Raw genomic sequence first — 15,538 nt, 5'->3', positions numbered from 1 at the left:
ATAACCCACGGAGCATCCGAAGGACGAGAGACCAGTGGCCGAGCAGGGAAGGGTGTTCCGGGCATACTCCCCCCCCCCCACAAGTTGCTAGCTCCAGGTGGTGGGGTTGGCCGAGACGAGGCACTGAAGAGTTGTCTCTACGTTCTGATTGGCACGCTCCGGCTGGCCGTTAGATTGAGGATGAAATCCGGAGGACAGGCTGGCTGCCTAATAGATAGTCAGCGAAATTGTTCCAACAATGCACTGACGGCATGGTCATGGTGTTGCGCCAAGGTATGGAATCCTTCCATAAGGTTATGTAGTAACTCCTCGTGTCTTTCAATGATGGCTCCTTGGGAGGAGACAGTGTTGCAGAGCTGGTCTGAGTCTGCTCGGTCAGTCATGGCCAGTTCGTACTATCAGGACTCAGTATATGACCTAGATGCAGACACAGGAGGCGGATAGTATAATTCTCTGAATATTTATTATAACAAAGGGGCAGGCAAAGCTCAGGTCAAGAGCAGGCAGAGGTTCGTAATCCAAGGCAGAGTCAACCAGGGACAGAACGGCAGGCGGGCTCAGGGCAAGGACAGGCAGAAAGGTCAGAACCGGGGAAACTAGAAAACAAAACTTGACAACAGGAGAAACTAGACAAATGCTGGTAAGACCTGACAAAACAAGACGAACTGGCAACAGACAAACAAAAAAATGCAGGTATAAATACACAGGGGATTATGGGGAATAAAATAGGAGACACTTGGTGGGGGGTGGAGGCAAGCACAAGACAGGTGAAACAGATCAGGGTTGGACACCATGCAACTTATGTGACTTGTTAAGCACATTTTTCCTCATGAATTTATATAGGCTTGCCATAACAAAGGGGTTGAATACTTCTTGACTCAAGACATTTAAGCTCTTAAATTGTAATTAATTAAAAAATTAAAAAATTAAAATTAAAATTCTAAAAACATTGAAATTAAGGGGTATTGTGTGAAGGCCAGTGACAAAAAAAAAAAACGACATTTAATTAACTTAAAATTCAGGCTGTGACAAGAAAATGTGGAAAATGTCCAGGGGTGTGAATACTTTCTGAAGGCACTGTATTTGTGCCCCAACCCTGGCATCATGTCAACATCAGGACCCAGCTAGCTCTGTAAATGAATAAAGAGCAAGGTTTGATACTCTCAGTCTCTCTTGTAGGACCCTTCAGCTGAATCTACAGAACATAGGTTAAAGAGTTCATTGTTCAATGTACACCTTGCCTACACCTTGCACTATATTTATTTACCTTTACAACTGACTGTGTTCTCTCAGAATATATTGTTCATTCTGTGTGGCACTAATTCATTATATGGAAAGCTACTAAGATTCTTGAGGGAATGTTTACAACAACTTCAAGCCCAAAAATCTCAGCCACATGGGTATTCTGCCGTTGTGACAGAGACCAGGCAGGGTCACAGTCTAGTTTGTCTATTGCATCATTCTCTGTTTGAATACCGCCCAAACCCAAAGCAGTGCAGAGTTTATCAACAGGGTCTGCCCATCATCGTAAGGCTGCGCTCTTATTTGATAAATAGAATAATAACATGCAAGAGGGCAGTGCTGAGGTCATCAAAATGGAATCAATCATTGAAACATGGCTAAACGGACATGTATGTAGAAGGAATTAGACATTCCATCGTGGTGTTAGGAAAAGCTAAATGTAACTGATCAAAGAGTTGTTGCTAAATTTGGTAGCTCTTTATTTCACAGTCCACTATTAAACTGGTATTAACTCCCTTAAGAGCAGTTTACTTAACTAGTTACTTTGTGATAAATGATCATATCTAGATCTGAAATATCATAGACTACAACCTGCAAGTCAGATATTAACAGAATGTGTAATTTAGCATATTAAACCAAAAAACTGTTTCAAGTAAGAATTAGGCAGGTCTGATTGCAAAACAAAGAAAGGGAATTCTTGCCTACTTCACCCATAGTCTTTTCTTTTAGCAAAAAGAGTAGTGTGTAGTTCCACTAGTTAGCTACACCTCTACATGGCGAAAAAAAAAATAAACTACTGAAAAAAACACTACCAAAATCTAAATTTAGTTCAACTGCCACCAAGCTACTGCAAAATGTAGTTCAATTACTAACTATATGTTGTTCACTGCTCCAACACTGGTGCTATCACTGCTCCAACACTCCAACAAGTAAAGCGTCACCAAACTTGTTGTAGTGAGAAAGGAAGAGTGGAATGGGGTTCCGCAGACTAAATACAGCTCACATGTCATGTGACATTTACCAGCGGGTTCTACAGTTACAGTATTAAAAGTCAAAGGGCAGAATAATGGCCTGGAAGATATTAATAGGGGGTCAAGACTGTTCTCAGCGCTAAAGGCCAAGGGCGAATAAAGTGCAGGCCTTAGCGGAGTGCACAGGAATGTAGCTGACTGCCAGGCTGCAGCTGCAGGGCTCTCACTCATAGCCTTTTTTGACACAATCGACCCAACCTAAACCATACTGTGCAGGCCTTTTCAGCATGATTACAGCACCAGGTCAGAGCAGTACAGTTCGGCTCAGCAGTGTAAAAAAAAATGTAGGCCTGAAGGAAGCGCACAGGAATGTAGCCGACTGCCAGGCAGCTCTCACAGGGCTTTCACAGCCACCCTCATACCCTTTTCACACAACCCGACCTGAACCATTCTGTGCTATTTTCTTTTCACATTGTCCTTTCAAACACGGTTCCAGCAACTATGGTAGATGCGAAACCACAGCACCTCAGTAGTGTGAAACAGGTAACAGAATAAGGGTCTAGAGCAGTGTGGTGAATAATGTGTATCACAGTGTCTGTTGGTTAATCTATTATTTTAAATTAGAGATTTCTTTTTTGAGTTTTGACAGACATATGTAATGATGCAATATTGTTAGAGATATAGCACTATAGCAAATATGAGGCCCGAGCACACTAGTTAACACATTTTATACCATGGTATTGTTGCATACTCATTTCTGATTGGCTTGTAGGGAACTCTAGAGTGCGCATTATGTAAGCATTAACACAAACTGTGTTCAAATACTCATACTAACAGCACTAACCATTCTAATTGTGATGTAAATTGAGTATGTAGTATGCTTATTGGTCATAGTATGGATATAGTTTGTATGCCAAAAGTTCCCGGATGTCGTACTACATTTCCCAAAATACGAAGTATACAAGCAGGGGACACTATTTCCGGGGTTTTCGTGCCCATAATGCAATTCTTCAGAAAATGGGTGTGGCGTCACAACATTTTCAGATTTGAAGAAAATGGCGGAAAATATGCAGCCGAAATCCAGAAGCCTTAACAAGCTCAGTATTAATGGCTGCAATTTGCAAAATAGTTTGAACTACCGTAAGTATAAAAAGTGTTGTGATATAAAAGTGGATAAAGACAACAATAACTCCTCTACTCCAGCAGAGGCCGGGCTTCCTCCAACATCTCCGGCAGAGGCAGAGGCCCCTGAAAGCATGTGGCTCCATATTCTGAGGTCGGTAGAAGATAGAGCCCAGTAGTGATTCACACTGGTCTTGTTACTGTGGCCAGACACCGCCATCACCTCCCATGTCTCCTTGCCAGCCTTAAGTTTAAAGTTTTAAAGTCATGTGCACAAGTACAGTGAAATGCCTTTCTTGCAAGCTCTAAACCCAACAATGCAATAATCAATATCAATGTAGTAATAAAAAATAAAAAAAAAGAGAAAATTATAAAGAAATAAAGAACAAACACAAGAATTTAGTAAGCTATATACAAGGTCCATTCCAAATTAAGTGAGTGAGTTGGAGTGTCAGTGTGTGTGAGTGTGGAGAGTCAGTGCAAAAATAAAATACAAGGGTCAACTCAGATAGTCTGTGCAGCCATTTTGTTAGCTATTTAGCAGTCTTATGGTTTGGGGTAGAAGCTGTTCAGGAGCCTGTTGGTGTCAGTCTTGATGAACCGGTACCACTTGCTGTGTGGAAGCAGAGAAAACAGTCTATGGCTTGGGTGGCTGGAGTCTAACGATTTTCCGGGCCTTCCTTTCACACCGCCTGATATAAAGGTCCTGGATGGCAGGGAGCTCGGCCCCAGTGATGTACTGAGCTGTTCGCACCACCCTCTGTAGCGCCATGTGATCAAGGGCGGTGCTGTTGCCTACCAAGCAGTGAAGCAGCCAGTCAAGATGCTCTCAATGGTGCAGCTGTAGAATGTTTTGAGGATTTGAGGGGCCATGCCAAACCTTTTCAATCTCCTGAGGGGGAAAAGGGGCTGTTGCACCTTCTTCACGACTCTGAGTGTGTGGACCACTTGAAGCTCTCGACCCGCTCCACTGCAGCCCCATCAATGTGAATGGGGGCGTGCTCGCCCCCCGTTTCCTTTAGTTCACGATCAGCTCCTGACTTTGAGGCAAAGGTTGTTGTCTCGGCACCACACTGCCAGGTCACTGACCTCCTCCCTGTAGGCTGTCTCATTGTTGCCGGTGATCAGGCCTACCACCGTCGTGTCGTCAGCAAACTTGATGATGGTGCTGGAGTGTTTAGTGAGTAATTGTACTGCTGTTGACATCACCGAGTGGTTTGTGTATTTCTGGGAGAGACCTGAAATGACATGACGCATAATTGTTCACAAATTGTCAACACGCCAACAGAAATGCTTGGCTCCGTACCAGCCTCTTTGCTGATCCTGGCCGTCATGCTGGACAGGTTGTTGAGCCCCATTAGCTCTATGGAGTACCAGGTATTTTTCAGGCTCAGTTCCAGTCCTGCACTTTGGGTTCTTGTAGAATACAGGGGCTCCAGGACGTAGTTTGTCTATGAACTGTAGCTCTTAAATGATGCCACAGGACAATTAGGATCTCCAGGTGTGGCATACATAAAACCCCTCAGCTGCTTCTTGTCTGCCTCTGTTATGGAGTTAGCATTTTCTGTTGTTTTCTGTTGTTTCAGGGACACATACTCCAAACCGAGGTGATAGCTGCATATCAATGACAGCATTATGTGATAGACACTCACTAGTTCTAAACGTGCAGTAATGTGTTACTTTGGAGGTCTACCATACACACACACACACACACACACACACACCCACACACACACACACACACACACACACACACACACACACACACACACACACACACACACACACAAATGTGAAAACAGAGATGGTTTAACGTGGATCAGATACATGAAGAAACATCCATGTTTGTTTCTCAACAGCAGCTAGTGTGTATCAAAAATACTTTGAAATAATTACACTCACTAGAGTGCAGGGGAATTCAACTCTTACCCTACGAGGTCCGGAGCCTGCTGGTTTTCTGTTCTACCTGATAATTAATTGCACCCACCTGGTGTCCCAGGTCTAAATCAGTCCTTGATTAGAGGGGAACAATGAAACAAAGCAATGGAACTGGCTTCGAGGTCCGCAGTTAAGTTTGAGGGCTCTAGAGTGTCCCATACTCGTTCCTGGGGCCCCCCTTGGGTGCACGTTTAGTTTTTTGCCCTAGCACTACACAGCTGATTCAAATAACCAACTCATTATCAAGCCGTTATTATTTAAATCAGCTGTGACCGAGGCCGAGACCGGGAGGGGGGCGAGGGATTCAAGACTGAGTCAACACGAGACCAGAAAAAATGCAAATCCAATTCCAAACCAGGATTGCAATATTGTCCAATCCCCACCATAATGACACATTCAGAATGGTGACAAAATGCATTCTGAGGGAAAATAGAGAGCCGCTCTACAAAGTATCATCACAGAGTTTCTAAACCCAGAGGCGCAACATTGTGAGACTTCTGGGAACGCTTACCAAACAGACCAAGCAGACCATGCCGGGTTTTGAGAAGTCAACGAGAGAAATAAAAAAGGATTCCTTTTTTCTACGCATGCGCTTATCTAGACATGTTTCTACGCATGAGCTTATCTAGACAACGTCGCCATGACATCGCCTACAAGTGTGATCGAGATTTTTCTATTGGAGAAGCAGTTTCTGCCTATCTTCATACGCTACCGTCTTTGGGATCACTGTAACAACAAAATAATGTTGTTACAATTTCCCCCGATCTCTCCTTACTAATAGTGAATGCTCAGCCTTCAAACAATTTGAGAAGCATCCAGCTGCAGATTATGTACACTGACACCATGTGGTCTGCGAGCCGTAACGTGCATGCGGGTGCTTCTCAGATGGTATTTTTACGTGCAACTTGTAGACGTTTATTGGTCTCGTGTATCGTGTGAGTCAGTAGCTTTGTTCCAGGGCGTAAACTACCCACATACCAGTCGGCACACTGCTAGCTCTGGTCCAGGGAGTTATGTTAACCACTGTTGGGTGTGCTTCTAGCTAGTACACGATAGCTAGGCTAGCGGACTAGTACAAACTAAGGTCACACGTTATTTGGATAGTCCATCTATAGATGCGCTACAGATGGTCATACTATCAGGAAACTATCTGTTGATAAGCAACTGCTTGCTAAGGTTACAGTTAGGTTTTGAATTAGGGTTAAGGTTAGAGTTAGCGCTTGGGCTAGGGTTAAGTTAGGGTTAGGATAATGGTTAAGGTTAGGGCTATGGCTAGTAGAGAGTTAGTTGAAATGTTACCGATAGTCTGTAGCGTACACACTAGCTAGCTTCAAATTCTAAATGTGCTGTTGGTGGCAGTAACGTACCATCCTATTTGGTACCATTTGACATCCTGTCTCATCGTTTCACAGCATTTGTGGCGTGAGAAGGTATCTGCTGGAACCAGACCCTATTGAACAATTTCCCCCACTCTTCCCTAACAGCGAATCAAAGACGAGCGCGACAAAGTTTGAGGATGTTTTTCAACGAAAGTAAAGGACAGTAGTAATGTTACAAGTAAATAGTGGCGTGTATTCATGGATGCCAAGGGAAGCCAGGCTTCCCCCTAAAAATGTACGTGTGTTTCATAATTTTCCTTCAGTTCGCAAGAGGCTGAATGTATCTCACTGGAGAAAGCATCCGAGCAAGCGAAAGAGCGCCCCTCTGTCTCTATGTTCATGCCACCTATCTGATGCTTTCTGGTCCAAAAGAGTATGACATTGTTGTCGCCCGTAGCATTGAATGCAAGAGAAGCCACCGAGCATTTGGCCTCCCTTGATAAAAAAAAGTATAAAATAATAGCTAATCAGCATTGAGCTAAACTGAGTGAGCTCAACTGTGACAAAAAAAAAGTGTCAAGGTAACCCAGTTTGGATTTGGCGTCACTCCTCTCAAATCGCATCGAGAGCATACATCGTTGTGTTGTCCTCCGGTAGCTAGTTAAAATAGGCCCTTTCCTAAATTAGCCATGGATGGAGATAGGGATTTCGGCTTGTGGTTTTACTTAATTCTTCATACTGGCCAATGATTATAACGGTGATTCTGATCCAAATATGAATTAATATATTGTGCCCCTGGCCTGAGAGGATGGAAGTTCAATATGTAGCTAGATGTAGTATGCTAATGTTAACTAGCTGTCTCATCGTTGCCCATGAAAGGAAGTTAAGGCTAGCGAGCAAGCATTTTAGCCAGGTAGCCTAGGACAACAAAACAATAAAAGCGTGTACTGTATGACAGAGTTATAGACTGATTCGTCAACATGAAAGACAGAAGGATGTCATTGGCGTTTCTCTACAAGTAGGGTGATGTAACATGTTTTTTCTACTTACACCCACACCCACCCACACACACACACAAACACAGAGAAATCAGAACCATGGACAGCCACATCATTTAGCTTAAGTTGAATGGACTAAATTATTATGAGTTTTAGTTGTCACTTTATTAGACTAAATATAGACGATTCGATGTTGAAATGTTGAAGTTTAAATGGTGCTGTAATAATAGAGGCAGCTCCTGTTGCGACTTGCTGTAACTCTCTGTGGCTCCAAATCAATAGTTGTTTAGTAGTCTGAAAATGTCGGAAACATTTAACTTGATTGATGCTGTAGGTCACGTAGCGGTGTGTTACATGCAATATGCTTTGTGGACTTTACCAGACAGTGGTTGCTCTCCGGTTTTGTGATGAAACAAAGGTGTGGTTTTCTGGGTTCCCCAGTGATTTTACCCACGCACCGCTACTGCGAGTAAAGTTGGAAGTCCAGGTTTCAATAGGCGATCCGATATTAATGTGTCATGAAAGGAGGGTGGCTATTTGGCCTGGCGAAGCGGTTTTGTGCCCTTACTTAATTAATGAGAGCTGCTAATTATTATTTTTTTACTCCGCTGGTATCGGGAAGAAATTACATGTCCTCATTGTCCAAGATCGAGTTAAGACCAAGTAAAAATGTATCCGACACTGAGACAAGACCGGACTACAACACTGCAACCCAGGCATCCCTGTCACACTTCTCCCCAAAGAAGTTGTATTCCTCCAGACTGAGCAGGCCGCTCCCTAGGTCTATCACCTCAAAGATATGACAGCGCACCCTGGTGGTGCAACAGGAGCCATTTTTTAAAATTTACATTTTAGTCATTTAGCAGACTTCTTATCCAGAGTGGCTTACAGCTAGTGCATTCATCTTCAAGCTGGAATCCTTCATTGGTGAAACGGACATGTCCGTAAGGATATTACAACAACAAAGAAGATACAACAAACACAGTTCTTTTTTTTTCTCTGACATCATTGCATGCAAGATAGAATAGCAGAATATGTACTGTACGTTGTTTTGTTTACCACGCTGCCAGAGGCTTCTCTGCTCAGTTTATCTTCGGTGTCAACAACAAAATTGCTTTTGGAAGGGTTGTGGGATTTTTTTTTTATTGGGCAGAGGGGAGGGTAGTGCGTTTTTTGCCCCTACTTTACATTTGCTAGTTGCAGGTTTTACTGTATAATTTCTTCCATCCTAGCCACATTTCATCATCTGCTTGCATGCGCCTCCCTTATAATCAAGGTGTTTTGGTACTTCCATTATGCACTATTGTTTTCTAGGTGCTAACTTTTACTATACCACAGTCCATATAGTCTACCTGTCTAGTGTTCTATCCTGCTCTCTATCCACCATTCATAGTGACAATAGTGCTGGGTGGATCGTTTGTCCAGATCTATAACAGGCTAACTAGGAATCAAATCACACATAAAAGCATTCCAATCTGCATACAATTTCAATGCGAATCCACAAGAACAAATAGGAATAGCTGATAGGCAGCGGAATGGCCAGGTGCATGAAAGAACAGTGAAGACATGACACGCTGTGTGTCAAAAAGCTCCACTACTGATCTTGTTTAAGGACAATACAATTATCCTAGCCTACAACAACACAATGCAAAGAATACTTCATTATTGTTTTCAAGCATCTACAAAATTCTACTCTAGGTTGCAGTGAAAATGTCGTTTGAATAACGGCGCAAAAGCCTTGTAATTTGGAATGTTTCATTCAAAAGTTTAGGCCTAAGCTTCTTCTCCTTCATATAGGCTATATATTTATATCATACAGTGGACATCTAAGCCTTTAGACCCCATTCTGTGTTTGCTAACATTGCCGCACTAGGGTGATGCTCTCAAGTTGGTGGCAGAACAATGGGGAGTTCTTATAGAACGCCAGCAAAAAAAGCCTCTATTTACATGTTGCTTATGAGTGCATTTCAAGCAAGTCCGATGTGTGGAAGACATTTGAGTTAGTTGTGGAAGCTTACAATATAAAACAAATTCTGACCGTTTGGAACAGTGTAAACAACACTAAATAAATGATGTGTACCAGAGAATTTGTTCTAACTAAAACATTTAAAGCCTTTATTACTGCAAGAACTAAAAACAGGGACATCAGACCCGGCGCCAGAACAAATCAGTTGGGTCAGCATTTGATTTCCATGGGCGGCCGGCCAACAGCCTTATATATTGAGATGTAAAAATACAAATGTTTAAACTGGGTGGTTCAAGCCCTAAATGCTGATTGGCTGGTAGCTGTGGTTTCTCAGACCTGTATACCACGGTTATGACAAAACATTTATTTTTACTGCCCTAATTATGTTGGTAACCAGTTTATAATCGCAATAAGGCACCTAGGGAGTTTGTGGTGTATGGCCAATATACCACGTCTAAGGGCTGTATCCAGGCACTCCGCAGCATAAGAACAGCCCTTAGCTGTGCTATATTGGTCAGTATATTATACTGTACCAAACCAACTCGGGTCTTATTGCTTAATTAGACAACGTTGGGGTTGGAACTCAAATTCCCATTGTTATAGAGCAGGTAATCCCAAACCGTCGGTGGAACGCCAAATAAAAATGGGAATTCACATTTTCAAACAGTCCATTTATATTTTCCAACGGGGCTATACATTTGGGTGAGGTTTCTTTCTCGCCTGAGTAGCCACGTTTCACTGCCAACAATCAAACGAAACCATTTAGTGTTCAGCGAAATAACAACACAATGTCAAATACAGGTAGCCGAGTCAAATAATTAACATCCAATTACATTAACCGTTACTCTCTCGCGGGAATTCCACTAACGGTTCGTATGTAGCCAAATGTATCTTCTGCTCATATTGGTATCTGTACTGATGGCGCAAAAGCCATGACAGGGAGACATAGTGGAGTGGTAACGTGCTCTCTCCAATACAATCCAACATTGCAGAGTTTTGAGCATCCTTTCAAGCACACCCTACTCATTAACCTGTGGTGAGTTATTCATTAAAAAAAATGTATGAACAAATAAGGTTTTATATGTAAGATGGCTAAATAAAGACCAAAATGATTGATTATCATTATATTATTATTTGTACCCTGGTCCTATAAGAGCTCTATGTCACTTCCTACGAGCCGGCTTGTGACAAAAACTCACACGCATTCTTATGTTTAATAAATGTATCGTGTGTGTGTGTGTGTGTGTGTGTGTGTGGCAGGCTTACAATTATGGCAACAACCAAAAACATTTGAGAGTGCGCTGACCCTGGTGCTAGAGGGGGTACGTAGCTGGAGGTTGAATGTTTGAAGGGGTACGGGACGATAAAAAGTTATAGAGCATTTTAAACCGGTAATAAAATACACAACATAGGCCTACATACCCATGGCCATGTTCCATGTGTTGACGTACCCTGTTGGCGATCAGTAGGCTTCCTCATTAACGGTACATTGTTCTCTAACCTCAGCACCATATTCTGTATTTGTATTACGCATGGCCTACTACATGAAAGTGAAATACAGTAACATTTCAATGAAATTCGAATGCTTTTACTAACAACACTCCTCTTAGCTGTTCATATCGACATCTCCTTTATAATAAGCTAATGCACATCTTTGATCGCATTTGCAGAGCAAGGCAAGATGAATTCCGACAGTAATTAAGTAGATTGGGAAGCATCCAAAATAGAATTGCCTCTATACAACTACCTAGGTCACACAGGACCTATGTTGCATGTAAAAAAAAACATCCCCATTTTTACCACATTATTGCCGGACTTTTACACCTCACATGCGCATGCCGGCACCACAATTGACGAGTGGGAGTGTGTGATGTGGGTGGGCGTATATTTTAATAGATCCATTGAATATACACCATCACAAAGACGATAATTCATTTTGGCAGGTCCTAAAAAACATAAGACTAATAAAATGTATTTTCAATACAATAGAATAGCATATTTTGAGTTTAACTATATTACTGGCCTGTGCAGCCATGCAAATTAAATCAATAGTTCTTGTTTTGTTTATTAAAACGCTTACATTCCCCACAGTTCCCCACAGTCAACACACATATTTATAGTAAGATTTAATATAATGGAATACAACAGAATAACATAGAAATAATATTTTTACCACACAGTGTGTCACTGAATGTGTGGAACCGCTGTTAAAAAAGTGGTATTTATCACACCATGTGCTTACCAGTTAATTAATACATCCATTGACTATACATCACAAATAAATCCCTTATTCATGTCCTAAAAATCATTATAATACTATACTAAACACAAATATAAACGCAACATGCAACAGTTTCAAAGACTTTACTGAGTTGCAGTTGATATAGATAGATATCATCCTAACCAACTTGCCCTCCAAATACACCTCTGCTGTTTTCAACCAAGATCTCAGCAATCACTGCCTCATTGCCTGCATCCGTAATGGGTCTGCGGTCAAACGACCACCCCTCATCACTGTCAAACGCTCCCTAAAACACTTCAGCGAGCAGGCCTTTCTAATCGACCCGGCCCGGGTATCCTGGAAGGATATTGACCTCATCCCGTCAGTAGAGGATGCCTGGTTATTCTTTAAAAGTGCCTTCCTCACCATCTTAGATAAGCATGCCCCATTCAAAAACTTTAGAACCATGAACATTTTTAACATTTACATTTAAGTCATTTAGCAGACGCTCTTATCCAGAACGACTTACAAATTGGTGCATTCACCTTATGATATCCAGTGGAACAACCACTTTACAATAGTGCATCTAAATCTTTTAAGGGGGGGGGGGGGGGTTAGAAGGATTACTTTATCCTATCCCAGGTATTCCTTAAAGAGGTGGGGTTTCAGGTGTCTCCGGAAGGTGGTGATTGACTCCGCTGTCCTGGCGTCGTGAGGGAGCTTGTTCCACCATTGGGGTGCCAGAGCAGCGAACAGTTTTGACTGGGCTGAGCGGGAACTGTGCTTCCTCAGAGGTAGGGAGGCGAGCAGGCCAGAGGTGGATGAACGCAGTGCCCTTGTTTGGGTGTAGGGCCTGATCAGAGCCTGAAGGTACGGAGGTGCCGTTCCCCTCACAGCTCCGTAGGCAAGCACCATGGTCTTGTAGCGGATGCGAGCTTCAACTGGAAGCCAGTGGAGAGAGCGGAGGAGCGGGGTGACGTGAGAGAACTTGGGAAGGTTGAACACCAGACGGGCTGCGGCGTTCTGGATGAGTTGTAGGGGTTTAATGGCACAGGCAGGGAGCCCAGCCAACAGCGAGTTGCAGTAATCCAGACGGGAGATGACAAGTGCCTGGATTAGGACCTGCGCCGCTTCCTGTGTGAGGCAGGGTCGTACTCTGCGAATGTTGTAGAGCATGAACCTACAGGATCGGGTCACCGCCTTGATGTTGGTGGAGAACGACAGGGTGTTGTCCAGGGTCACGCCAAGGTTCTTAGCACTCTGGGAGGAGGACACAAGGGAGTTGTCAACCGTGATGGCGAGATCATGGAACGGGCAGTCCTTCCCCGGGAGGAAGAGCAGCTCCGTCTTGCCGAGGTTCAGCTTGAGGTGGTGATCCGTCATCCACACTGATATGTCTGCCAGACATGCAGAGATGCGATTCGCCACCTGGTTATCAGAAGGGGGAAAGGAGAAGATTAATTGTGTGTCGTCTGCATAGCAATGATAGGAGAGACCATGTGAGGATATGACAGAGCCAAGTGACTTGGTGTAAAGCGAGAATAGGAGAGGGCCTAGAACAGAGCCCTGGGGGACACCAGTGGTGAGAGCACGTGGTGCGGAGACAGATTCTCGCCACGCCACCTGGTAGGAGCGACCTGTCAGGTAGGACGCAATCCAAGCGTGGGCCGGATGAACAGATAAAACCCTTGGTTCTCTCCAGACCTGACTGCCCTTGACCAGCACAAAAACATCCTGTGGCGTTCTGCATTAGCATCTAATAGCCCCCGTGATATGTAACTTTTCAGGGAAGTTAGGAACAAATATACACAGGCAGTTAGGAAAGCTAAGGCTAGCTTTTTCAAACAGAAATTTGCACCCTGTAGCACAAACTCAAAAAAGTTCTGGGAGACTGTAAAGTCCATGCAGAATAAGAGCACCTCCTCCCAGCTGCCCACTGCACTGAGGCTAGGAAACACTGTCACCACTGATAAATCCACTATAATTGAGAATTTCAATAAGCATTTTTCTACAGCTGGCCATGCTTTCCACCTGGCTACCCGTACCCTGATCAACAGCCCTCCACCCCCCACAGCAACTCGCCCAAGCCTCCCCCATTTCTCCTTCACCCAAATCCAGATAGCTGATGTTCTTAAAGAGCTGAAAAATCTGGACCCCTACAAATCAGCCGGGCTAGACAATCTGGACCCTCTCTTTGTAAAATTATCTGCCAAAATTGTTGCAACCCCTATTACTAGCCTATTCAACCTCTCTTTCGTATAGTCTGAGATTCCCATAGATTGGAAAGCTGCTGCGGTCATCCCCATCTTCAAAGGGGGAGACACTCTAGACCCAAACTGCTACAGACCTATATCTATCCTGCCGTGCCTTTCTAAGGTCTTCGAAAGCCAAGTTAACCAACAGATTACCGACCATTTCGAATCCCACCGTACCTTCTCCGCTATGCAATCTGGTTTCAGAGCTGGTCATGGGTGCACCTCAGCCACGCTCAAGGTCCTAAACGATATCATAACCGCCATCGATAAGAGACAGTACTGTGCAGCCGTATTCATAGACCTGGCCAAGGCTTTCGACTCTGTCAATCACCACATTCTTATCGGCAGACTCAACAACCTTGGTTTCTCAATTGATTGCCTCGCCTGGTTCACCAACTACTTCTCTGATAGAGTTCAGTGTGTCAAATCGTAGAGCCTGTTGTCCGGATCTCTGGCAGTCTCTATGGGGGTGCCACAGGGTTCAATTCTCGGGCCGACTCTCTTCTCTGTATACATCAATGATGTCGCTCTTGCTTCTGGTGATTCTCCGATCCACCTCTACGCAGACGACACCATTCAGTATACCTCTGGCCCTTCTTTGGACACTGTGTTAACTAACCTCCAACACTCTACTCAACAAATTGGATGCAGTCTATCACAGTGCCATCCGTGTTGTCACTAAAGCCCCATATACTACCCACCACTGCGACCTGTATGCTCTCGTTGGCTGGCCCTCACTTCATACTTGTCGCCAAACCCACTGGCTCCAGGTCATCTACAAATCTCTGCTAGGTAAAGCCCCGCCTTATCTCAGCTCACTGGTCACCATAGCAGCAGTCACCCGTAGCACGCGCTCCAGCAGGTATATCTCACTGGTCACACCCAAAGCCAATTCTTCCTTTGGCCGCCTTTCCTTCCAGTTCTCTGCTGCCAATGACTGGAACGAACTGCAAAAATCACTGAAGCTGGAGACTCATATCTCCCTCTCTAGCTTTAAGAACCAGCTGTCAGAGCAGCTCACAGATCACTGCACCTGTACATAGCCCATCTGTAAATAGCCCATCCAACTACCTCATCCCCATACTGTATTTATTTATTTATCTTGCTCCTTTGCACCCCAGTATCTCTACTTGCACATTCATTGTCACGGTTGTCGTAGGGTAAAGTGGACCAAGACGCAGCGGGGAAATGTGCACTCATCTTCTTTTTATTTAATGGACAAGAAGGTGAACCAAAACAACACGTACACAAAAAAAACACAACGACTAATAACAGGTCGGTAAGGCACAAAGCTATACACAGCACAATCTCCCACAAAAAATACAATCACAAACACATACCTATTTATAGGACCCTCAATCAGAGGCAACAAGAAAACACCTGCCTCCAATTGAGAGTCCAACCCCCAATTACCTAAACATAGAAACACAAATGACTAGACTAAACATAGAAATACATAAACATAGAACATTGCCCAAAACCCAGAATAATAAATCAAACACCCCA

This window comes from Salmo trutta, chromosome 4 (genome assembly GCF_901001165.1).
Source record: "Salmo trutta chromosome 4, fSalTru1.1, whole genome shotgun sequence".
NCBI classification, from domain to species: Eukaryota; Metazoa; Chordata; class Actinopteri; order Salmoniformes; family Salmonidae; genus Salmo; species Salmo trutta.
The sequence above is the reverse complement of the archived record's forward strand: the minus strand, read 5'-3'. Positions refer to the sequence as shown.